Source organism: Musca autumnalis, unplaced genomic scaffold, assembly GCF_047663935.1.
Source record: "Musca autumnalis isolate F117 unplaced genomic scaffold, ASM4766393v1 scaffold_1, whole genome shotgun sequence".
In the NCBI taxonomy this organism is placed as follows: domain Eukaryota; kingdom Metazoa; phylum Arthropoda; class Insecta; order Diptera; family Muscidae; genus Musca; species Musca autumnalis.
Genome location: NW_027411644.1, coordinates 313,245,147 through 313,272,255, shown reverse-complemented (window position 1 = coordinate 313,272,255; position 27,109 = coordinate 313,245,147).

Here is a 27,109-nt window from a genome sequence, read left to right as displayed (position 1 = left end):
AATCAGTTTAATTTAAGACGTGCGGCTGATTGGGCCACAGCGTACGATCCAAGCATTGGGGCTCCCAACAAACCCTCTACGCCGGGTCGCCTTCTCATTCTAGCTATCAACAAACGGTTGTCTGTCTGATATTACCAGGGAATACTTGATATAAAATCGGAAGTAATGAGCTGCTTGGAAAATTCGACAAATGAATCATATCTGGACACTCCCAAGTGAATGACGATCAGAGACTTTCCGTACCGAGGTACACATCTGAGAAGATCCCCATTCGATGTTACAGCCAAAATAAGCACATATATTGGTCAAAAAAAATTTTTTAGTAGTAGAAAATATTCGAAAAATCTATAGGAATACTTCCTTTATTTTGCTTAAAGCTCCCAATAAAATAGACAGATTTTGCTTTATAGACATTCATATTAAAGCTTTCCCATTGAGGAAGATAATTGGGTTGCATACGATAAACATCAAGGCTTCTGAAATGAAAATAGAGGTCAAATAAACCATTTTTATTTTTAAGTTTTTGCCTTTTTAGGGGCGAAGGCCATTATTTGTGATATTTAATTAATTTAATTAATCGATTATTAATTTTATGACCTAAGGAGCTGGTCCAGCTAACGAAACGATCGTCGCATAGTGGTTGATGTGTGTGTAGGACTTCGCTAGATATCAATTGTTCAATTAAATCTCCTTAGGTCATAAAAAACTCGATTAATTAAATTAATTAAACCATTTTTAATTTATATGTATTTTAAAATACGTGTAGATCAAAATCATTTTGTCCGCATGTGATTTTCATGTACAGAACGATCATATCTTTTAAGTTGTATGTATTTTTCGACATTTTATTTGGAGGCTAAGATGTAGCATCGACTGCATTTTAGCATTAAAAAAACCTATTTAACCCTTTCGGCCCCGCTCCAGAACCGAATGTCTAAAAATTATTTTTTCGTGATAGCAATGCTTGTTAGCTCCAAATTAAGGATTTTTGAAGATTTCAAACTTCGGGAGTTATTGGGGAACCAGATATTGGAAGTTGCTTATAAGCAACTTCGGGCCGTTGAGGTAGTATTTCATGGCATTAATAAATTAAAGCAAGTTTATAAGAACATACAAATTGCTTGTTATTTATTCTTTAAGAATCACTTTTTATATAATATTATATATTATATCAATAATATCTTAGCATGATAGGCAAGAAAACAATTTTTACTTGTATTTGAACATAGATGAACACCACACTTTGACACAGGTGTTCCTTTCTCCCATACCACACAATGACGAATTTTGCAGGTCGTAAGTAACTTTACGGCGCTTGGAACTGGAACATGACGCTCGACTCTCTCTGGATACTTTACAACACGTAGTTCAATGGTGCTATCTTCTAGCAAATTGATCTCTATTTGTTCACCTCTCTCCAAAATTTCGTTCAAACCATTCTACATAAACTCTTCTTCTTCATCCTCGCACTCTTCATCAGAAGACTTGTTTCAGTCGAACTCCAGAATGGCTTGTATATTTGTTTCCAGAGCCGTTTTAGTGATTTGTTCATATTTTCGATTTCAATGGTTTTCACTATCACCGTGGACCAAAGTTGCTTATAAGCAACTTCAAAAAAGAAAAAAATATTGTAAAGGAACAATGCCACATTTTTTCAAAATTTTATTTTTGTTTTATAACTATACCTGTTAGTAATAACACTGCGTATTTGTTTTTTAAAATTATTATTTACTAGCAGACCCCGGTCCGCGTTGCTGGCCCGTCGTAATGAGTTTTAATGACAACTTTTTATCGACTTTATGCTTGAAAATTCAAAAATGGGTATTTACTACCTCACTTCTTCGGTCTATTGTCAAACCGAGAGGGATTTTTTGTCTGAAACCTTTCTTTTCTCTTACGGACTTTGTCGGATTTTTTCGCCAATTTATGCTTTTTAGGATTTATTATCGTCCATGTCCCTGTCTTTATCCTAAAGCTATCTAATTTTAAAGGTTAAAAAGTGGTTAAATCGATTTCTCCCGCTTATTGAGACTTATATGTTTTAGCTTTTCATGGCTGATGGACCGTTGAACCTCACCATTCAAGTAAATTTGTAAATATATAGTTTTTCTTGATCGGGGGCGCAACCACCGTTGTCTCGAAAACTATTTTGCAACCCGATGCACTCATAAGTTTAGCAAATATAGCGATTATAACATAATAGGCCCCGAAATTCGTCTACAAATATATAGCATTTTGGACCACGGGACATTCCTCAACATTTTCTGAATATTAGGTTCAAAAGTTTTGGAAAAATAATGTTTTGAAAAGAGTGGGCGTGGTCATCAGTTTTCAAGATATAACATAATAAAAAAAGTAGGCCTGGTCCGGTATCTTGGCTCCAAATATGTACTTAGGGTGCACACAACTTCATTGCCTACCAAAATGTATGCTGAAACCGATATAATCATACATTTGGCTTATATATAGCGTTTAACAGAAAGGCATGGAGAAGGTACCCCACCTCTTCCGAAATTCATAATATATACATAACAACGGCAAACATTGAGCTTTTGTCGCAAATTTTATGGAAATCCCTTCAGTAGTATTGGAGTTATGACATATTAAAAAAACAGGCGTGGTCGGGCCTATAGGCCCTAAAGAAGTACCTAGATTGTAGATTAATCCGTAAATTTTTAATTCGATACATGCATAATTTTTGCAAATATAACGTTTTTTAAAAATATCACATAGGGGAGGTACCCCGCTCCCTCTGGAATTCAATAAAATATGTAACCTGTTTTCGGGAGGCGTGGTAAACTTTTCTTTCCAAAAAACCTAAGTTGGATTATGACAGCATTTGATTTTTATTCATAAAGGTAAGGCGGTTTTTCAAATATGCCCCCTTCAAAATTCAAGAAAATATGCCCGTACATTCCCTGACATTTTCAGGAAAATCGGTTCAGTAGTTTTGTAGATATAACATATTTTAAAAAGTGGGTGTGGTCAAGTCATTGGATCATAAAAAAGTGTGTAAGGTCTTCCGAAATAGATACATTCGTAATTATTGTAAATATAACATTTTTAAAAAAGTAGGGTATAGGGGAAGTACCCCGCTCTTTCCGAAATTAACTGAATTTGTAGCCTATTTTAAGCGGGGGCCGTCCTTGTACATTCCCTGGCAATTTCAGAAAAATCGGTTCAGTAGTTTTTGTAGAAATGATAAAAATTGAAAATTGAAAAAAGTGGGCGTACATTTTCTTTGCATAAAAAATTATCGAAATTGCCATGACCAACGAACCACATTTGATTTTTATTTTTAAAGATTTTAAAGTTTAGACAAATCGCGATTTCCTTGAAAATCCTTTCAGTAGTTTTGTAGATATAACCTAATTAGAAAGTGAGCGTGGTCGGATCTTAAGTCCCAAAATAAGTACGTAAAGTTGGAGACACAATCGCCATTGACTCGCAAATAAATTCCGAAACCGATACATTCGTATTTGTTGCAAATATTGCATTTTTACAAAAATAGGGCATAGGGGAAGTACCCGCCCGATCCGAAAGTCAAAAAATATGTAGCCTATTTTTATCGGGGACCAACCCTGTACATTCAGGAAAATCGATTCAGTAGTTTCGTAGATATAACATATTTAAAAAAGTGGGCGTTGTCCAGTCTTAATGCCCCAAATAAGCACGTAAGGTCGGAGACACAATCGCCATTGACTCGGAAATTAATTTTCAAAGCGATACATTCGTAATTGTTGCAAATACTGCATTTTTACAAAAATAGGGCATAGGGGAGGTACCCCGCCCGATCCGAAATTCAACCAAATGTGTAGCCTATTTCAACAGGGGGGCATCGCTCTACGTTCCCTGAAAATTTCAGACAAATCTGTTGAGTAGTTTCGTAGATATAACATATTTATAAAAGTGGGCGGAAAAGTGGGCGTGGCCAATTTTTCTTTGCATAAAAACCTAAACTGGACTATGACTAACATTTCCACAAAAAATTATCCAAATCGCTCCAGCCGTTTTCAACTGATTCAATTACCAACAAACGACAATTGAGTTTTATATATAAAGATAAATATTTTTTTTTTAAACTTTACTTTATGCACTATTTTTTAGATCGCGCGATTTGCTAGACTTCATAGTGAATAATGCATAATAAAAAGGTCGATCGTCACATAATTGATGTTTTTGCTGTTGTTTTTTATTCTCAGAACTTCAATTAACCAAACCAATGCGAGTTTTGATGAGAAAATCCAATCAGTTTCAAATTAAACCATGCTAAAAATCGAAGTTGCTTATAAGCAACGTTGGGGTCGAAAGGGTTAATATCGCACATTTGCGCAAAGTGCATACAATTTTTGTCCGCATCCGATTTCAGTGTTCACCATGAACATCTATATCTATTTCATGGCGATCAATCAAGAACCATGAATGTAGCATCACACACTATTTTTTAGGATAAAATGAATGTAGCTGCCTTTTCAGTGAAGTTTTCAAATCTCTGTATCCGCTAAAACGAAGATGCTGTACTAGTTTCCTCATTGTAGTGGAAACGACTCGCAGAAAACGCGATAAAATGCGCGATATTTTCAATATCAATTTAAGGTGATTTGTCTACTTTGGAATTTCTCGTAACTCGCGTTTTAGTAGATGGATTTTCATGGGGAATGATTTATTGGATCCGGAACGTAAAAAACCAAAATGCACAATGGTGTACGAGGTATTCTAATGACAATTGCAAATATTAGACCCGAAAAATTAGATTTTTAGAAAAATGTTCGCACAAAATTTCGGCATTTGGATGCAGATTTCTATGAAGCTGTGTAGACTACATTCACGACACATATATCAAGTAACTCAGAATCGCGAGTTCTACAATCCTATATATGATTTTTTGAAAAACCTGTTTGCGGAATGTCATTAGAAGAAAATTTCAAAAAACACTGTAAATCTGGGTTCAAAATGTCAGCATCATTTAATGTAGAAGCAGATCAAATTTTCAAAAGAAAATACATTAGTAAGATTATCCTTATTTAGTTGGCTTCTACTTTTACTTTGACAGGAAAATCGTGGGAAGTGCGGTATACTCACAAATCGAGAGAACACAAAAAAAGACAAGTTGGCTTCAACCCATTTTTACTCATTTTTAACATAAATATAGCCACAGCTTCCACCCAAATTATCTTTTAAGGCCACTTTTTTGCCACGTGCAAAAACATTTCATTTTATCCAAAAATATTTAATTTGAATACTCTTTTTTTCACCGCCAAAGGCATAGATATAGAACTTCCACAATATACGGACTGAGATCTGTGGAGAGGTAAGACAATAGAAGTTTCGTGGAGGTTGTACAAAAGTTGAAAAATCGGCGAAGTTTAAAGCACAGATTTTGATGGTCGACAGTATCAAACGCTTTAGAGTGGTCGAGTAAAACGAGAAAACAAGCTTTATTTTCATCGATCTCACGCCTAATAAATTCTGATACTTCAATGAGAGCACTAGTACAACTATGATCAGCGCGGAAGCCTGATTGCATATCATGAAGTAAGGGTTCTCTTTGAAGATATTCCCTCATTTGCTTATGTAGTATTTTTTCAAAGATCTTGGAAAGAAAGCACAAAATTGCAATTGGACGAAATTCGGATTTGATTTAGGTACTGGAATAATTTTAACATGCTTCCAGGCAGAAGGATACGTACTGGAACTAATGATGGTATTAAAGAGATATGTGATGTATGGCAATACGCGTGGGAGGAGTATTCTTAGGAATCTTGGGTCAATTCCATCAGGGCCAATAGCATTCGAAGTGGTTGCTGTAAAGCAATTAAGAACTTCCTCATTTGTAAAACAACGGAATTCGAAAATACCGTCACCAACTATATCATCTGCTGTTCCATAGAAAGAAGAATCAGTGTCGATAGAAGGAATGTTGACAAACTCATTATTGAGATCATTCACATCACCAAAATAGTTGCCAGAAACCTTACGTTTTCCTATACCAATACCGCTTATTTTCCACTTACATTTTGAGTTTATCGCGGACCTGAATTTAGTGTCACCCGTTTTCTGGCAGACCGAAATTCTTCATATAACTCGGGCGTTTTAAATCTCTTTCATCTAGAGTAAGCCAAATCCCTTTCTCTGATCAAAGTTTTGACTGAAGAATTAAACCACGGTTTGTTCTTCGAAGATATAAGCTTTGTTATGATGGGGACCGAATTATTATATAATAAGAGAATATTCTCTGAAAGAAAATTTACCTGCTGATCAACAGAAATAAGACCATAAATTTGATTCCAGTTGATTTGAAGAAAATTGTCCTCTAGATCAGTGAAAATATTGGTGATAAACAAAATTAGTTTTTACAAAGTGAGAAAATTTCCTATAATCCAGCCTTCTTATTACAACATATGTAAGTTGCTTTTCTATACAAATTTGTTCAAAAACTCAATCAGAAATCTCAAAATCAACGTATCCAAATATGTTGATAGTTTCTTGGCCAAAATTGTCTGGCAGAAAAACAAATAAGCTAGACATTAAGACCAAGACAATATTGAATATTACATAAAATCTTTCATATTTTAATATAATATATAAAAACATATACAGGGCAATCATGAATATTTCCGCACGGAAAATAATTTTAAAAAGTGAAATTATTTTTAAATCAAAATTTGTAAAACTTTTGCTCTGTTCCAGAACCTGCAAGAACCCAGCAAAATGTTCGATGCCAAAGATGCCGTTCAATCATGGGTGCAGGTGATCTGGCATTTCATCATTTTAGCATCTTCATCGACGAATTTTATATGAGCGTGGACCCCAAAAGATGCTATTCATTATTGGATCCAAAGCATGTCATTTACACCAATGCATTGACATGCCATTTTCACCAATGCTTTGGAATGGCATTTCCACCAATGCTTTGGCATGTTATTTCCACCAAACCTTTGCAATGAACATTATCATTACGACGAGAGTTTTAACAACGTTGGTTGTGATTTCGAGTTTCCGACAACATCAAGCCTATTGTAAATAATTAATCTTATATATTTAAAAAAATGTGTATAAATAAAAACACAAAATTCAACTCTATTGGATCGATGGAATGGGTTCAAATGCTGATGAAAAGATTGGATCTTTCACGACTTCGTTTGAGCGAATGCAAAAGATACCATGAAATCACGTCATCGCATGGAACCCCTTCTTTCAAATTTTGTTGGGAAGCTACTATTTTTACTATGATAACATTTTTTCCTTTATGTTATCGGGAAAAATAGTAAACATTCGTAGATTTTTGCAGTTCTGGAACAGAACATTTGAAAATTACTTGATTCGCTTAATTACTTTGTATTCGAGGTTTCCAGTTAAAAAAAAAATGTTTTGCCCGATTTATGGTATTTTGAAGTTTTAATCTACATTTTCGGCCCAGGTACGCTGTAGTCGGCAAGTAAGATTCCCAGCGTTCAAGAAACTCCCTAAATATATAATTTTATTTTTATACCCTACACCACTATGTGGGGAGGGTATTATAAGTTGGTTTTGGCCAAAAAGTTTGTAACGCATCGAAATAATGGTCGTAGACCCATACTTATATATATCAAAATGAATGTCTCGACGAGCTGAGTCGATCTGGCTATGTGTGTCCGTCCGTCAGTCCGTCCGTCCGTCCGTCTGTCCGTCCGTCTGTCCATCTAAACCTTGTAATCACGCTACAGGCCGCAATTTTGATCGGATCGTCACGAAATTTTGGATGTTGATGGGGGTCCCTATTGATTTTGGTGATGGTCGGATAATATTTAGGGGTCGGAAAGGGCAAAAAACTTAGGTGGATAAAAAGACAACGTTTTTTTCCAAAGCCAATATCTCAGCTTCTATATGGGGTATACCAAAAGCAAAACCTCACGATGAAAGCAGAAAATATCACCTTTCTAATGGTGTAAAGTAGGTGCTCGTATGTGATCAAACAACGAAGATATCGCAATAGTAGCAAATAAAACCCCAATTTTCATTTTTGCTATTTTAATTATATTGACAAATATCACTGCTTTGGTTGAAAATTTTCCAAAAGCAAAGCCTGACTATGAAAGTAGAAGATCCCGTCTTTACTATAACCAAATAACGTAGTTAACCAAATAACGGAGATATCGCAATAGTCGGTAATACATCCCATTTTTCCATTTTTTTTTTTTTGAAATCACGCTACAGGTCGCAATATTGATCGGATCGTCACGAAAATTTCAGGGTTAATGGGGGTCTCACAGATGAAGAAGCATATTGACTTTGGTGATGGTCGGATAATATTTAGGGGTCGGAATGGGCAAACACTTATTTGGAGAAAAGTCAACATTTTATTTCAAAGCCAATATCTCTGTTTCTTTAAGAGGTATATCAAAAGGAAAGTAGAAAATATCACCTTTACAACGGTGTAAAACAGGTTGTCGTAGGTGGTCAAATAGCAAAGATATGGCAATAGTAGATAATGCATCCCATTTTCCGATTTTTTTGTAATCACGCTACAGGTCGCAATTTTGATCGGATGGTCTCGAAATTTTGGGGGTTAATGGGGGTCCCAAAAAGAAAGAAGCCTATTGATTTTGATGATGGTCGGATAATATTCAGGGGTCGGAGTGGGCAAACACTTATTTGGAGAAAGGTCAACGTTTTATTTCAAAGCCAATATCTCTGTTTCTTGAAGAGGTATATCAAAAGCAAAACCTGGTAAGGAAAGTAGAAAATATCACCTTTACAACGATGTAAAGTAGGTTGTCATAGCTGCTCAAACAACAGAGGTATCGCAATAGTCGGTAATGCATCCCATTTTCCGATTTGTTTGTAATCACGCTACAGGTCGCAATTTTGATCGGATCGTCACGAATTTTTTGGGAGTTGATGCGGGTCTCTCATAGGAAGAAGCCTATTGATTTTGGTGATAGCCGGATAATATTTAGGGGTCGGAATGGGGAAAACTCATTTGGAGACAAATTCTTAGTTTTATTCTTTGTGAATATATTGGCTTCTAGTAGGGGTATTCCAACGACAAAGCCTGTCAATGGAAGAAGAAAATATTACCTTTACATTGGTGTAAAGCAGGTTGGCGAAGGTGGTCAAACAAGGGAGATACCACAATAATCGGTAATGCATCCAATTCTTCATTTTTTTTGCAATCAAGCTACAGGTCGTAATTTTGATCGGATGGTCACGAAATTTTGGTTGCTTATGGAGGTCCCAGAGACAAAGAGGCATATTATTTTTGGTGGTAGTCGGTTTATATTCCCTAAAAGAAATGTTTACCAGTGAAAAGCTTATGCACAGGGGTAGTGGTGTAGGGTATCACATGGTCGGCCCCGTACCGACTATAGCCTTTGCTCACTTGTTTATTTATGCCTTATTAAGGCGAAGGCCATTTATAGTGGTATTTAATTAATTCTCTTTCGAGTTGAGCTTATTAGACCTATTATATACGTTGAAAAATTAGGAGTCTACCGAAGTCCCACGCATTTAACCATTACGCTACGTTTCACGGGTGGTTAAGCCGATCTTCAGGCGTATTGAATGTTGTTTTTGTGTCAGACGAAGGTAAAGCTTGGGAACTAGTATATATATCGCACTTCATTAGATAAATGCATATGCGAAATTATGTCAGTTAATTGAAACTCCAAACTTTTCCTATAGTCCTGCTTGGTAATCCCATTTGTCAATGTTCACAAAATAAAAAAATAATTTCAGCATGAGCCAGGCTGGGATTTGAACCTGGGTCTCCGACAACTGAGTGTCAAAGTTGCCGGCGTCTTAGCGTTCTGAGCCACCATCAACTTATCAAAACTTTAGTAGACAATAATTGATGATCAAAAAAATCTTCTGATATAGGAGAGCAATTACTAATGACGTGGGAATAAAACTTACCATAGCATTTGTGAACATTGAAAAATGGGATTAACAAGCGTAACGGTTGAACGCGTGGGACTTCGGTAGACTCCTAAATTTTCAATGTATATAATAGGTCTAATAAGCTCAACTCGAAATAGAATTAATTATATATAATTTTAGTTCATAATATTCCATGGTGGAGGGTACTACATTTTTATTACATTCATACCTTCCGAAATAATTTTGCATTGAACATTAATTCAATTTTTAGGCCGATGGAATTGGTACAGTCATAGAGCTGTAGTTAAAGCCGAATGATTTTTTTACTAGATTTCTCCAGGTTGGGTATTTTCTACTTTGTCTTTAGTGGCAGATTATCATCAATATTATGTCTACCAATCGGATTATCACCAATATCAGCCTACATTTAATGGTTGTTGTCGGTATAAAATAAATCTCAAAATAATTCCATACCACGACATGTAAAACGAAACATCTCATTCTCATCTTATTTTTGTATCACATTTTTCATATGTCAATATTAAAATTCATATGAATAAAATACAATATTTTGTCAAACATATGAAATTGTCATGCCCCTACCAATTGTTGTGTGTGCGGATTATTTGCAAACTAATAAATATCAATTTACATAAGAATTCAAAGTTATTCTTCTTCCTTTTTTCGCCTACAAAAATTGACACTAATCCTAAACACCCCTTTTGTGGTTGGCTAAAAGACAGACATGTCTTTGCGTGTAAGCTCGCTCAACTGATGCGGTAACATTAAACAAACCATAAACGATCAAATAAATTTGCATAAACATTTTGAGACATGTGTTTTTGGGCATGGAAGAGCAACGAACATTGTCAGCGATAACAACAGCGACATCGATATGAATGCTTCAGAGCACCAGTCGCAAATAGACAGATACCGGAAACACCATATCCCAATACAAGACAAGCAGCAGCATGAATTGAAGACATTTCTCACAACAAACAAATCCATACAAATAGACACTCAAATATGTGACAAATCAATGACAGACATGAATAGAATTTTAATATTGTGCAAACAGACCATGGGTGTGTGTGTGTAAGCCACTTTAACATTTCACTTCTTAAGGGTAACCCCCAGGAAATTGCTATGTTGTCTGCTGATAAAAACATACGCATATCGAAGGAAATTCCAAATCAGTCACACTCACCGCAAAACATGATGCTGCGTGTCAATTGTTAAACATAAAATGTAATGTCAAAATGTGGATGCTATTTAACCTTTCTATGAGATGCCATCAGGGAAAAATAAAATCGTTATAGCACATTGGAAGATAATTGTTGGTGCTTTAAATGATAAAAGGATTAAGAGTCTGTCTTCAGTTTTTAAAAGAGTTGATTTATATTGAAGAAAAAAAGTGGCAGTAAAATGCAATCCTGCATTTGTTTATTCAGAATAGACTCTTTGGTCAATATTTCGCATAGCGTCACTGTTATGTTCCATTGACGCCACTGTTAATATGTAAAAGCTTTTAGTAAAATGTTTCAAATGCTAAAATCAGTGCCAATATGCGTATATTTGTGTGTGCTTGCCTCAAGTCATATAACACCTTAAATATGTTTTGATTACACTGTGACACAAAATGGAGGTGGACATCTGGGGCAGAGATAATTCCTTTTGGGGATGAAAGCCTTTGGTGAGTACATATATTAAGAATCCCGAAGAACAGATCTGCCGTGAGTTGAACTTCCCCTGCAAACATTTGGAAGATTGTTGGACGATTTTTGATCAGATTATTCTTCCGCGCTTCTTTCCGGCGATCTTTTACCGAATTTTTATATAAAATTCACCCACGCGAGACATTTGCCATTCGTAGAGGATTCTCTACAATTATTGTTTATTATCAATCGCTAAACGTGACGTAGGGGATGGAAGATACCAAGGAACGGTCCTGACCGGCTTTAACATGGTAAACCCCAGGATTTATCTTGGTCCCTCTTTCATCTCAAGTGGACACTGACCTCCCCGTGGTGTCCCCTGGGGAACTGCCTTTAACACCCGTTAAATGTATTGAGCTAACATGTGCCGCGCGTTCACCCATAAGGTCGTTAAAAACTTGGGTTTGGGCGTCGGGTTAGTAACCCTCCCCTAGAAAAAACAGCCTACTATGAAAAAAAGAAAAACAAATCCTTCAAAATTTGACGACCCCCGCAAACGCTTTAAGGACCATGATCTGCGAATCTGCACCTGGAATGTTCGCACTCTTTATAGAGAAGGTGTAGTTTTCACATTGGCAGCTGTACTTGAAAAGTACAAGGCCGATATTACTGCCATACAGGAAATACGATGGAACGGGAAAGGCGTCACAACAACACCTAAAGGGGACGCACTGTATTATAGCTGCCATGATACAAAGCATGACGCTGGTTGCGGATTTGTAGTTGGTCGGAGGTTAAAACATCTGGTCTCCAGCTTCACCCCAGTGAATGAAAGACTCGCTGCAATTCGATTAAAACAAAATTCTTCAACATCAGCTTTATTTGCGCTCATGCTCCCACTGAAGACAAGGACGACCAGACCAATGATATATTTTACGAGCGCTTAGAAGAAACTTATGACCGTTGCCCTGCCCATGACATTAAAATTATACTAGGCGATTTTAATGCCAAAATTGGAAAGGAGAATATCTTTGGCCCAACAGTCGGGAAATTCAGTCTCCACAGTGAAACATCTGACAATGGTATGAGGCTGATAGACTTTGCAGCTGCATGAAACATGGTAGTTACCAGTACCAGATTAAAGCATCTCGATATTCATAAGGGCACCTGGCTGTCTCCAGATCAAAGAACAAGAAATCAAATTGATCACGTTGTGATAGATGGAAGACATGCATCAAGCGTGTTGGATGTATGATCGTTCCGAGGTGCAAACATATACTCGGACCACTACATTGTTGCAGCAAAGGTACGTACCAGATTAAACGTAGCAAACAAAGTGCGAACAGACACAACACGGAAGTTGGACATCGGGAAGCTGCAATCACAACAGATAGCCACAGCCTATTCCACATAACTGGCCCAATTGCTTAATCAAAGCACTCCTCGTCCCGATAACATATCAGAACAATGGCAAAACATTGCCCACTCCATGCAAACAGCCGCAAAATCAGTACTTGGATACCAGAGACCTCCACCAAGGAATCCATGGTATGACCAGGAGTATCGTGCTGCTACCGAAGAGAAAAATGCGGCATATAGGGCTATTTTACAATCAGTAGCAACGCGTAGCGCACGAGAGAGGTATCGGGAGAAAAGAAGAGAGGAGAAACGTCTTTTCCGCTGGAAAAAGAGAGAGATGGAAGAGCGGGAGTGCGAACAAATCAAGATGTACAGGAGACAGAATGAAGTCCGAAAATTCTACCAAAGAGTGAAACATCAAACAGATGGCTTTGGTACAGTCACATCCTCCTGTAGAGACAAGCAAGGTAATCTGGTAACTGATGCTGATAGTGTGCTAAGGATATGGAAAGATCATTTTTCCAAACTGTTGGTATCCAATAGTAGCGAAGTCGACGAAGATAACACAGATCGAATGTATACCACCCGGCCAAGATGAGGTAAAGACAGCAATAAACCGGCTGAAGAATAATAAGGCAGCAGGAGCTGATGGCCTACCAGCCGAGCTCCTTAAAACCGGAGGCGACACACTGATAAGGTGTATGCATCAGCTTGTTAGCTCCATCTGGCAGGAAGAACGCGTACCCGACGATTGGAACCTGAGCATCCTGTGTCCCGTCCACAAGAAAGGAGATAAGACCAACTATAGGGGCATAAGTCTTTTCCCTATTGCCTATAAGATAGTGTCAGTTATATTGTGCGAACGACTAAAGCCAATGGTCAACGAAATAATTGGGCCATATAATGTGGCTTTAGACCTGCCAAGTCCACCATTGACCAGATATTTACCCTGCGGCAAATCCTTGAGAAGATCCAAGAAATGCAGATCGACACATATCACCTTTTTGTCGATTATAAAGCAGCTTTCGACAGTCCCCTCTGGTCAAAAGTATTCCATGCAATGTCTGAATTTGGTATCCCCGCAAAGCTCATCTGGCTTTGTAAACTTTTAACTTCATCAGTTAAAATTGGAAAGAACCTCTCCGAACAGTACCAAAAGAGGTTTCGGACAAGGATACAACTTTTCGTGTGACCTATTGAACATTTTGCTGGAAAAGGTAATACGAAATGCAAATGTCAAAAGAAATGGCACAATTTACACCAATAGTCACATGTTACTTGCTTATACGGATGACATAGCCATCATAGACGATCAGTAAAGAAAGTAAACGATACCTTTAAAAAGAGCTCGGACCATGAAGTTGGTACCTATAATTTTGAGGTAGTTAAAGACTTCGGCTACCTCCGCACTGCCATAAACACAACAAACAACATCAGTTGTGAAATACAAAACTCTGATACTGCCCGTGCTAATGTATGGCTCCGAAGAATGGGTACTTGCACAAGCGTATAAGGCAGTGCTCGGTGTGTTTGAGAGGAAAATTCTTCGAAAGATGTACGGGCCGATTTGCGTTGACGGTGAATATCGACGTCGTATGAACCACGAGCTATGTAGGCTATACAAAGACATGAATATAGTTAAACGTATCGAGATGCAACGATTGCGTTGGCTAGGCCATATCATAAGAATTAACGATGACGAACCCGCTAAAAAGGCGTATGAATACACGCCACATGACGGTGCACGCAGAATCGGGAAGCCTAAGCTTCGATGGAGCATACAAGTGGATGAAGAAATGAAAAGGCGCGGTATTCCCAAAAGCGAAGCGAAAAACGGAGAGAATTGGAAATCTTTTCTTAGTTCGGTCTATGGAAAAAATGTTATGTAATGGGCCAGCTAAGTAAGTTGTTTGCATAAAGTCATTTTGGTGGCCAACCCTGGAAATCATGTGGTGGTCTATCGGGGATTTTATCACAAAGAATTTCTAAGGCCAATAGTATTTTTGTTGACAGAGAACTAATGCTGACTAAAAAACTAATTCTGGTGTCCAATTGTTGATCTTCTCTCAGAGAAATTCTGGTTTCCTATCGTTCATCTTGTCAAAAATGTTCAGGAGCAAGCAAAATTCTGGCAACCAGTCTTGATGTCTGTATAAGTTTGATACATTGGTTACGCCAATATATATGTTCGATACGTTGTTTCCCCTTCCGAGCATTCCAATTACCCACGCCAATTGGCCGCTCTCACGAGCCCTATGGGGATATCTTCTCTGCACTTCTTCCAGGAGCCTTATTCGTCTAGTTCGGATTGTAGAAGAGAGTTTCGCTCTTTTCTACTATTTCTCCTGGAAGCCTTATTCGCTTAGTTCGGATGCAGAGGGGCGCTTTGCAATGCTGCGGTCGTAGTTAATTTTTAAGTTTTCTCGCAAAAAATATCGGTGCTATGTAAGTTAAGCAATCATTTCATCTTCAACAAATTTCCAAAAAATTGATTTGGTCTGATCAAAAATCTCAAAAACCAAAAAAAAAGAATTGTTTTTCGAAATGTTGTTCATAAGCCAAAGTATTGATTAAACACGTGCAATGGAATAACTGTTTATATCAACAAAACAGATATATCATATACATAACAGATATAATATGATATAAATGTGGGAATGAGTGTAACATTTATGATATTGTTTGGGTTGTGTATACTCACAATAACATAACTGTTAGAAACAGTTCTGTGTTGTATATGAACGAGTGAGAACTTTATTTGTTTTTTCGTTCTCAAGTATCTGTTGTACAACAGATATTTTTCAAATACTACAGATACCAACAGATACTATAGGTGTAACAGGCTTGTGTGAATAACTTCTAAGGAAAATTTCATAAAAAATAACATTTTTAAACATTTTTATTATTTAGGGGATAAATAAATATTAAAGACATGAACTGTTATAACTGAACGCATCAATTCGAATGTTTTTCTGGGTTCAGTGAGTGGAATGTACGAGGGCTACTAGAAAAGTTTCCGACCTAATAATGAAAACGCGAATATTTATTAAAAATAGTTTTATTGTATTCCAAATATTTATTGCAAATACTTTTGTTATACTGAAGCGTTTTTTGTGGTTTTTTCAAAACTAGGTTTAAAATACCTTTAAACCAATTTATTTCCCGCAGGGAAGTGTTAGCTTGTTACATTTTTAACACGTTCGCGGACGCAAAAAAACTCAGAGAGATGCAAAAAATGACACCCAATTTTTTCGGTATTAGTTGTTTTTTTTTTGTTTTTTTGTATTTATTAAATAACTATTAATATTATTATAATTTTTTATTTATTGTACTATGGATATTTATGAAATTAGTCGTATTATGTACATTAATCATAAAAACATTAGATTGTATACAAGCAAATGACTAAAAATTGACTTTGGAAGTGAATGCTATAGCATTCACGTCATCCTACGTCACCATGAAAATGAATGCTATAGCATTCACGTCCGCGAACGTGTTAAATTGGTGTGGTACTGATTAAAAAGAGAGGGAGATAGAGAGAGTAACATATATGCTTTCCTATGGTCAGTTTAAACAAATACTTACGTATTATATGTGCCTACAACATCCCGGAAGGGAGAAGGCATACTTCTCCCATATCAATGAGTGCACAGCGATTCATATTGGCACAATGATACGGGACCTACTTTTATCCTTGAGTCCGAACGGAGTATCTTACGACACAACTTGTTAATAAGTTTTCATGGAAGGAAAAAAGGGATAATTTTTCCATATCAAGTCCGAGCCAGAACGGAGTATCTTACGACACAACTTGTAAATAAGTTTTCATGGCTGAAATACTCAGGCCACCACTGCCGAAAATATTGTTGTTCTGGTCGGGGATTGACCTTAAGAGAATAATACCTTCAAAAGCCCTTAAAACGACGTGTCACTTTGCAAGGTAGGGGTTGTTCCAAGCTGAATGGACCTAGAATACATTTACCGAAGTATTATCCACCTACATACTTCGGGCATTTAATTAATTTCCGCAGAAGTACAGTCATGGGGCTATATCGGTGTAGAAGCAGGCTGATAAAGAACATATACACTTTATATGATCTTAAATTACTATTTCGAGGAGTTACAACCAGAATGACAAACATAATATACCCTCCATAACAAATTAAACGATTTTGTTATTCCTAATGTTTTTCATAATGCAGAATTTGGTATTTGGTCCATGGAATGATTCTGAAGAAATTCGAAATTCACATTTCTGATTTGGTTTGTAGTACACCGCCCAGTAGCACCATGTCTAACCAGATTTTGTATCCTGACTTTCGGGTCAAATAAGTTATAGGTGCTTTATATGTGCATAGCATTATTATGTGAATTTTAGAAACGCGATATCTTATAAAGAATTTTACGGTCGTTGTCATTTGCTTTAGTCACTTTTTGGTAAGGCTCACAGTTTTTGAGATACATATATAAAAAAACCCAAAAAAATGACCTATGACCATGAATAAGTTTCTTTGCACGCATGGGATCAACAGAGATTTTTAGGACCTCATTTGCAATGACAAATCCTACATTTCCACCAAAATTCAGCTCCGTGGGAATTTTTCTATTTCAATTCCTATTTTTTTGGGCTACATACAATAAATACTTATTGTATCACACCAATATCCATTTATATCAGTTTGTACAAACCAGATATAAACAAATATGTTCCTTTTTTTCTGTCTATACCAACTCATATCATACCTGTTTGAAAAAGTATCAGTATCAACTTGTAACTGAAACTACATTCTACATATCCATACTCACTCAATGTTGAAAAATGTCGGAACTGATATATTCAGTTATATCCATGCAGGTGTTTAGTATTGATTGTTAATGCCACAAACGTAATGTTCTGAAAACAGTAATACTACAGCCAGTCTAAAGTTACGGTTAAACACTTCTAAACAACTTAAAACATGACATCGACTATGCAGAAAATTACTTAAAAGGTCTAATTATTCATTATTTTTGGACACTTTATATATTTAGTAAAATTATCCTCTGTAATACTTTCCGCAATACTTTACATTTTTCTTGACAAAGTTAAAACAGTTAAAAATTTTACACTGAAATGAAAAAAATGTGTAGAATATGCTAATATCCTATTTAAACTAAAATCATTTAGGGGGGGGGGGGGGCGTGCCCTCTTCCTTCTATTGTGGTTTGGATGATGGCTTGGAGGAGCTTATATTTTTCATTGCGCATTATATGACCCAAATAAGATGTTTTTCGGCTTTTTACATCGCGTGTTATTTGTCGTTCCACATTCATCTGGCGCAGTACTTCTCCATTTGAAACGTGGTCAGTCCAGCGAATTTTCAGAATACGACGATAAATCCAAATTTCAAAAGAATTTAGTCGTTTTTCGTCGGCTATTTTATCGTCCAAGTTTCGGCAGAGTATTATAATACTGACCATATGTTGCATCTGACAAAACGTATTTTCGTTGAAAGGCTTATGTCATGGCTGGTTAGCGCTTTCTTATATTTGGAAAATGAATTTCTAGCCATTTCGATTCGGCACTTAATTTCACTTGACATATCCCATCGGTCATTTATCTGGACTCCTAGATATTTATATGTTCTTACTCGTTCTATTTCTATCTTATTAATTATCATACACTCCGGTTCATCTGAATAGAACCAACCAATATTTTTCTACAAATACCGTTATATCAGACGAAAGGAGATGAATTGTAAATTATAATTTTGTGGACATGTAGAGTATATGGTAGCCGATATTTTCAATACCTAACATGTTTCATATATGCGTCATAACGGTACTTTTAACTCGCTTTATGAAAAAATGTCAAAATATTGGCATTTTTTAATGGTTCACCAGGATAGAACCAGCCTAAGAATTTACACAAATCCTTTGTTAGATGTGGTAAACTTTAACAAAAAACTATTTATAATTATAAATAAATGCCGTGAGTGTTTATTGCTATCAAATATTGTGCAGAAATTTGTATTAGGGTCTTGAAATTTGATGAAAATCGATGCTTAGAGTTCCAAAAAATATTTTTATGAAGAAATCGGTAGAAACAATTTATAAAGAAAAAATTTTATACTGAATTATGTTCAAAAATTTTTATACTACAATAAAATTAGGTTTATGATTTAGGTTTATGAGTCCGAAACAGAGGAAATATGGTAAAGATAACGCAAATTTCTACCTTTCCAATCCAAATTTTGATATTTTATCTCAGGAAAGTGAATGCAAATCGATGGGTTCTACCTAGTTTCGTTGGCTGTATACATCTACAGGTCCAAAAAATAAAGAAAATTCCACCGCCGAACGCTCCATGTCAACATCAAGGCTTTGATTTAGAAGATATCGCATGACATGGAAAGCACAGAAACATAGGCGCTCTTTTTTGTAGAATAACGGATCAGAAATATTTTTTCGGTACTTATACTATGAGGCAAAGATGTGTGAACATCATAACCATCAAAATTAAACCCTTTCCTTTCGAAAAAATTAACGTCTGCCTTCCCCTATCGCTAAGCTGTTTCTTCACATCAAATGTCTTAGAACCTTTTGAAATTCCAAAGACTTGATGGTGACATGGAGCGTTCGGCGGTGGAATTTTCTTTATTTTTTGGACCTGTAGATGTCCACAGCCAACGAAACTGGGTAGAACCCATCGATTTGCATTCACTTTCCTGAGATAAAATATGAAAATTTGGATTGGAAAGGTAGAAATTTGCGTTATCTTTACCATATTTCCTCTGCTTCGGACTCTTAAACCTATCAAATGTGACTTTTTTGTAATTTCATTGTAGTATAGAAAATTTTGAACATAATTCAGTATAAAATGTTGTCTTTATAAATTGTTTCTACCGATTTCTTCATAAAAATATTTTTTGGAGCTCTAAGCATCGATTTTCATCAAATTTCAAGACCCTAATACAAATTTTTGCACAATATTTGATAGCAATTAACACTCACGGCATTTATTTATAATTATAAATAGTTTTTTGTTAAAGTTTACCACATCTAACAAAGGATTTGTGTAAATTCTTAGGATGGTTCTATCCTGGTGAACCATTAAAAAATCCTAATATTTTGACATTTTTTCATAAAGCGAGTAAAAAGTACCGTTATGACGCATATGTAAAACATGTTAGGTATTGAAAATATCGGCTACTATATACTCTACATGTCTACAAAATTATAATTTATAATTCCTCTCCTTTCGTCAGATATAACGGTATTTGTAGACAAATATTGGCTGGTTCTATTCAGATGAACCGGAGTGTATGTACATTATTTTCCACCTGTTTTCTGCTGACAATCATATATTTAGTTTTTGTTATGTTTATTGTTAATCCATATTTTTCACAGGTCTTCATGAGTGCATCTATTAGTCGTTGTAGCCCTGCTAAGCTGCTTGCCAGTAATGCTGCTAAGCGTAACGAATGTTATTGATGAGGGTATTATGTATGCTAATGCCAATGTTTTTGAAAGCTATTGATTCTTGAAAAATACATCCTTACCTTACACCCTTTGAGATTGGGATATTGTCAGATAATTCACCGTCCACTTTAATATTTGATACTTGTTTCCAGTATAGGTTTTTAATACATCTATTATCGCATTCTTCTAGTCCAATATCGATTAAAATATCCGTCAACTTATCGCGTTTTACGGTATCAAACGCCTTCTCGTAGTCCACAAAGCAAAGAAAGACGTCCTTTTGAACTTCGCGGCATCTTTGTACTAGAACGTGGACTCCAAGCAATGCTTCTCGGCTACCATGCCTTCTCTGAATCCAAATTGTGTGTTACCCATATACATCTCGCATAATGGGTATATTCGTCAGTGTATTATTTTTAAAAAGATTTTTAGAGCATGGCTCATAAGGGTAATTAGTCTAAAATCACCGCACGAATTAGCATTGTTTTTTTAGGTATGGTTACAAATCGTCGGTGTCATGCTTAAGTGTTCCATACGCCATTTTTGACATTTTGAAATAAAGGTGCCTTACAAGGTTTTGAACCATGCTCTTTCAGATTTTTTGGTCGGTTTTTCTCTATCTCTTATAGTTTCTGAGATATTCAGATGCCAGTATGTTCCATATCCGCTTTGTGACCAGAAAAATCTTGTCGGTTTGTTCCATATCCATAAAGCCTGTCGTATGGAACAAAACAAATTTGAACTTTTTAGTTCCATATCCATGTCGATTGGCGTATGGAACAAAAATAGACAAAAACGAATTGTCCCGCACCAAAAATGATGGCGTTTGGAACAAACAATTGCCCATTTTTGCAAAGTTACGAATAATGTGGCGTATGGAACAAATTGTTTTAAAGGATTTGGTTTAAAAACTGAAGAATAATAGTTTCTAAATCCAAATATTTTTGAATATTGTATTGTTATATGAAAACAAAAATTTATCAATCGTTTAAACAAAAAATCCCTAGTTTAAAGACAAAATTTTGATGTAAGTCCACAAAAATATACAAAAAACGTCTATTCGACTTGAAGCTAGTGTGGACACCGAATTCAAAAATGGTATTATAAGAAAAACGCGTTTAAATGTTTTACGTTTCCTTAGAAATGCAAAATATCAATCCGTTTTGTCCGATCGACATTTTTACCACAAAAAATAGTGATAAGTGGAGGCAATCCCTTAAATAAATGTTAAGGAAAACTTTAATAATGCTCCTTATTGTATTTATATGAGAAAAATAAATGTTTCATTTAAAGTCCTGATTTTTAAACTCCACAGTAGCACTTCATATAAGGGAGGTGGAACACGATTGATAAAAAGTGTTTTGGTTGAAATGTGACAAAACGTGTTCCATGTGACGCAAACTGCCAAAAACATGAAAAAAAGATTCCATGGAACAATTCAGAAACCTTTTACAATTATAAAAATTGGCCATAACTTCAAGACTATCGCAGATATCTGACTAAAATAAACTACTGATATATTCTATGAGTTTAGTTAAGTAGAACTGAGCTCTTAAGGTATTGGATTATTGCACCATTTTTATCCTGTATGGCCTTAAACATTAACTTGAGTTTTTCTCGAATCAGGCAAATGGCGTATGGAACACTTAAGCATGACACCGACGAAATGTCGATTCCAGCCAGTCTTGAGGGTAATACCCAGTGGCGTAAATTTGATTGAATAATATCAATATTAGTTGTATATTTCTTCCTTCTATTAGTTTCAGTACTTCGGTGGGTATTTCATCAGGACCCGATGCTTTTTCATCTTTCATGGTTTTTATTGTTGCTTTGATTTTTTTTATTTTCTAATTGTGTTCGACTTTCGTCCGTAAATAGAGCTTTTATATATCTTTCCCAAAGTTTTTTCTTATCAGAAACTTCGTAATGGGCTATATTGTATTCATCAAAGAGAAATGTGGAAGATCTTCTGGAATATATCCCGGATGCCTCTTTAAATTGTTTATGGAGATTGAAATCGTCGTGGAGAATTTGTAATCTTTCAATTTCCTGGCATTGTTTTCTTATTTGTGAATTTTTTGCAGCCCGAGTTGCGATTTTAATTTCCTGATTGATTTCCCAGTATTTTTCGTAGTTTGTGTTTTTGTATTTGCTGCTTTCTTTGCGTAGAGCTCGTATTTCATTCCTTTTAGACTTTGTGGTACCTAACATATTGTCAAAACTTTAGTAGACAACAATTGATGATCAAAATCTTCTGATATAGGAGAACAATTACTAATGACGTAGGAATAAAACTTACCATAGTGTTTGTGAACATTGAAAAATGGGATTACCAAGCAGGACTATAGGAAAAGTTTTGAGTTTCAATTAACTGACATAATTTCGCATATGCATTTATCTAATGAAGTGCGATATATATACTAGTTCCCAAACTTTGCCTTCGTCTGCCACAAAAACAACATTAAATACCCCTGAAAATCGGCTTAACCACCCGTGAAACGTAGCGTAATGGTTGAGTGTGTGGGACTTCGGTAGACTCCTAATTTTTCAATGTACATAATAGGTCTAATAAGCTAAACTCGAAAGAGAATTAATTAAATATCACTATAAATGACCTTCGCCTTAATAAGGCAAAAATAAAAAATATTATTAATTATGTTGTTGATGGATTCTTTAACATCATCCCATATATTTTCGCTATCTTATGCGATGTTATTCAGTTCGGCGTTTAGTCGGGTTTTTTCCGAGTGTCACGTCAATTCATCATTAAGTCTATCAAAATTTAACTTCTTTTACGTTTTTCCTGCGTGTGATTGATAGTTTTATGCGTATTTTGCAAACTAGAAGAATGTGATCCGAGGGAACGTCAGCGCCGGGATATGTGGAACATTTGTTCACACAGGAAGCATATCTTTTATTTATTAAGATGTAATCTATCTGGTTTCTGACAATATTCACTCCCATGTATACAAACGCCTCAGATGGAGGCAAAACAACTTTTTAGTAACCACGGTGCTCTTGAATCAAATTTAAATGGAAGGTGCTTACACCTGGGAAGTTTTTGCGGATTCTGAAACTTCAATGTTCATAGATGAGAAAAATCAAAAAAACTAATAAAATCGTCGGAGCGCTTTTTAAATAAATCGCGATTCAAGTTGACATCTTTAGGGGTTGTTTAGGTTTTCACGATTTTGCTTAGAAACCGCAAGTCCTATCGAAATGAGTCTGAAAAAAATGTTGTAGCTATGAAAATTCTCTAAAAGATTGACCTTTACGATATTTTCGAAAGTTTTACTATTTTTGAGATATTGAAGTTCAAATTGGGACAATGCACTGACTGTATCGCCCCCTTATAAAACAATGTCATGAAGGGTGCGCCTTAACAAACTTTTAATGAAAACCGCTTACACAGGGAAGTTTTTGTGAATTCTGAAACAGCAATGTTCAAAGATGAGAAAAATCCAAAAACAAGAAAAAATCGCTGTAGGGATTTTTAAATAAATCGCGGTCAAAATTCACATTTTTAGGTGTTTTTTAGGGTTTGACGATTTTGCTTGGAAACCGCAAGTCCAATCGAAATGGAGCTAAAGAAAATGTTGTAGCTGTGAAAATTTTCTACAGGATTGACGTTTATGATTTGTTCTCAGGCTGTACCATTTTTGAGATAAAGAAGCTCAGTATACATTTTTACGTTTTTTTGTTAGAGTTTCGCGATTTTGCTTGAATACGACAAGTCGTATCGGCATGGGACCTGAGAAAATCTTATAGCTGTGAAAATTCTCTACAAGACTGGCTTATGTAATTTTTCCTAGATATATAAGTTTAAGTTGGGAAATTGCAGTCATGACATTGTTTTATAAGGAGACAATACAGAATTGAATTGAATTAAAATTGTCCCAATTTCAACTCCTATATCTCAAAAGTTGTAAAACCTACGAAAATATCATTAAGGTCAGTCTTGTAGAGAATTTTGATAGCTACAACATTTTTTTTATTCCAATTTTGATAAGACTTGTGGTTTCCAAGCAAAATCGCAAAAACATAAACAACCCCTAAAAATGTCAACTTGAATCGCGATTTATTTAAAAAGCGCTCCGGCGATTTTTTTAGTTTTTTTGATTTTTCTCATCTATGAACAGTGTAGTTTCAGAATCCGCAAAAATTTCCCCGGTGTAAGCACCTTCCATTTAAGTTTGATTAAAGAGCACCGTGTAAGTTTGTATTCATACTCTTGACTCAACTATAACCCTTTTTTATTTGGATTACCAAAAAATGTTATTCCATCAAGTAATAACTTCTCGACATTAAAACAAAGTAATATATTTATATTTTTTGCGAAATATATAATAACCACACTCATGTTATTTTTATTTTAAGTAATGTACATACAGTTTGTCAAGTAATTGTTTTCGAACCAAGAAAACTAACATTTTTCTGTATTAATCTATAAAAAATGACTGATAATTGGGATAAAAATGTCGGGTTTTTTGCAAAAAATAGTTGGTAGACTTATTAAAGACAAGATAGGATGTATAAATAAAAAATTGACCCACGTAGTCCAAGAAAAAATAACGAAAACCCATAACTACATATAATTCAAGCTGTCAATTAAATGTTTTCGAAATTTAATGCAGGTTCCAAAATAACCCATATTTTTGGTAAATTCTTGAAAATCATGACATTTTATGAATGTTATTCTTAAAAAGGGTAGAGTACTAACAAGTATCAATAAGATTAGGCATACAATATCCCTACTAGGAGGGTTACCATATGGACCAAGGGAGTACCAGGTCATATTACATTTAAACAGGGTCCTATAGGTCTTATACCGGGAATATCTGAAAACTAAGGCGTTTTATGAGTTTTTTTAGTTCACCAGGATGGACTGTCATCAATTACCATAAATATTACCTACAGAATAATTAGATCAGGGGTGTTGCCAGATCTACTAAAAGGTGCCAGGTTATATAAACAGTAAACGAGGCCACATGGATCCATCACCAGGGCTTAAAATTTGTTTATTAAACTCAAATTGAATTAAGGGATAAGGGAAATAAACCAAAATATGACATAAAAGTACAAAAATCGCTTAGAAATGCATGTATAAGATATTGTCAGTCTATGCTGATTTTTAATAGACCTCCGATTTCCACTGTTTGTAGTCAGTTGAGAGGAATTCTCTAAGTTTTTTTGCTTCCATGATAACACTGAAGCATTATTTACCCATCAACATAATTTTCCCCTTAAAAATGTACTACAGTAGTACTGCAGAGTACGCGAAATTTGTCCATTATGTCGAAGTATGCATTTCTGAAAATTGTCGAAACCTTTACCCCATACATTTCTAAGCAATATTGGCCTCCTACTGTGATATTTCCGATTGTTTAGTGAAAAGCCATTATCTCTTAATTAATTTTAAGTAAAAAAAAACAAACTTCGGTGCCTGTTTTGGGGCACAGGAGGCCTCGTTCACTGTTTATATAACCTGGTACCTTTTTAGTCGATCTGGCAACCCTTTTGATCTAATTATTCTGTAGGTAATTTTTATTGTAATTGATGGCAGTCCATCCTGGTGAACTAAAAAACGCCTTAGTTTTCAGATATTCCCGGTATAAGACCTATAGGACCCTGTTTAAATGTAATATGACCTGGTACTCCCTTGGTCCATATGGTAACCCTCCTAGTAGGGATATTATATGCCTAATATTATTGATACTTGTTAGTACTCTACCCTTTTTAAGAATAACATTCATAAAATGTCATGATTTTCAAGAATTTACCAAAAATATGGGTTATTTTGGAACCTGCATTAAATTTCGAAAACATTTATTTGACAGCTTGAATTATATGTAGTTATGGGTTTTCGTTATTTTTTCTTGGACTACGTGGGTCAATTTTTTATTTATACATCCTATCTTGTCTTTAATAAGTCTACCAACTATTTTTTTGCAAAAAACCCGACATTTTTATCCCAATTATCAGTAATTTTTCATAGATTAATACAGAAAAATGTTAGTTTTCTTGGTTCGAAAACAATTACTTGACAAACTGTATGTATGTATGTAAATTCATGTTGATTGTGTATGCCTGCCAAAAACATTTGTTCAAACTTTATGCATTACAATTTCTTGTGCAATTATTTAACACCATTCACACACAACGATAACAACAACAACAACATAACAGAATAGACCGAGCAACGATTGTGTTTTATTATTGTGTGATTTGAAATGTGTTCTTTTTCACAGAAATTTGTCTGAAATGTTTGAAACTGAAACTCGTTTATAATTCCACAGAACCATCAGATGTATGAGGAATATTAATTATTTTTGTGTTACCATTAAGTATACTAGGTTGGTTGCAATGCACAAATTCAAGTTAGAAAATTCTGGACTTGAGAACATAGTAACAAAATTTGCTATTAGGATGATGGAGACCAAGGCGAATTTAAGGAGGCGATCGAAAAGGCTAATTGAGGTGTATTCAGGCCGTAGTCTTCATTTGCTGTCAATTTTTTTTGCGCGAAATATCCAAAAAGCTAGAAGAAAAGGAAAAAAATATTTTCGCGAAGCTTAAATAAAGACGTTGTACACAGATACTCTTTACAGAAGCGAAATATTTGTTATGTATTTTTGATTAAAAATATGTTTTGACAGCAAATGAGGACATCGGTTAGTATTATTGTATCACCTTCTTTCATGGAGACATGTTTCACAAATCCGAAGACTGAAGTTTCAGTTGCAGAGGTTTATTTTGTTTATATCCATTGTTTT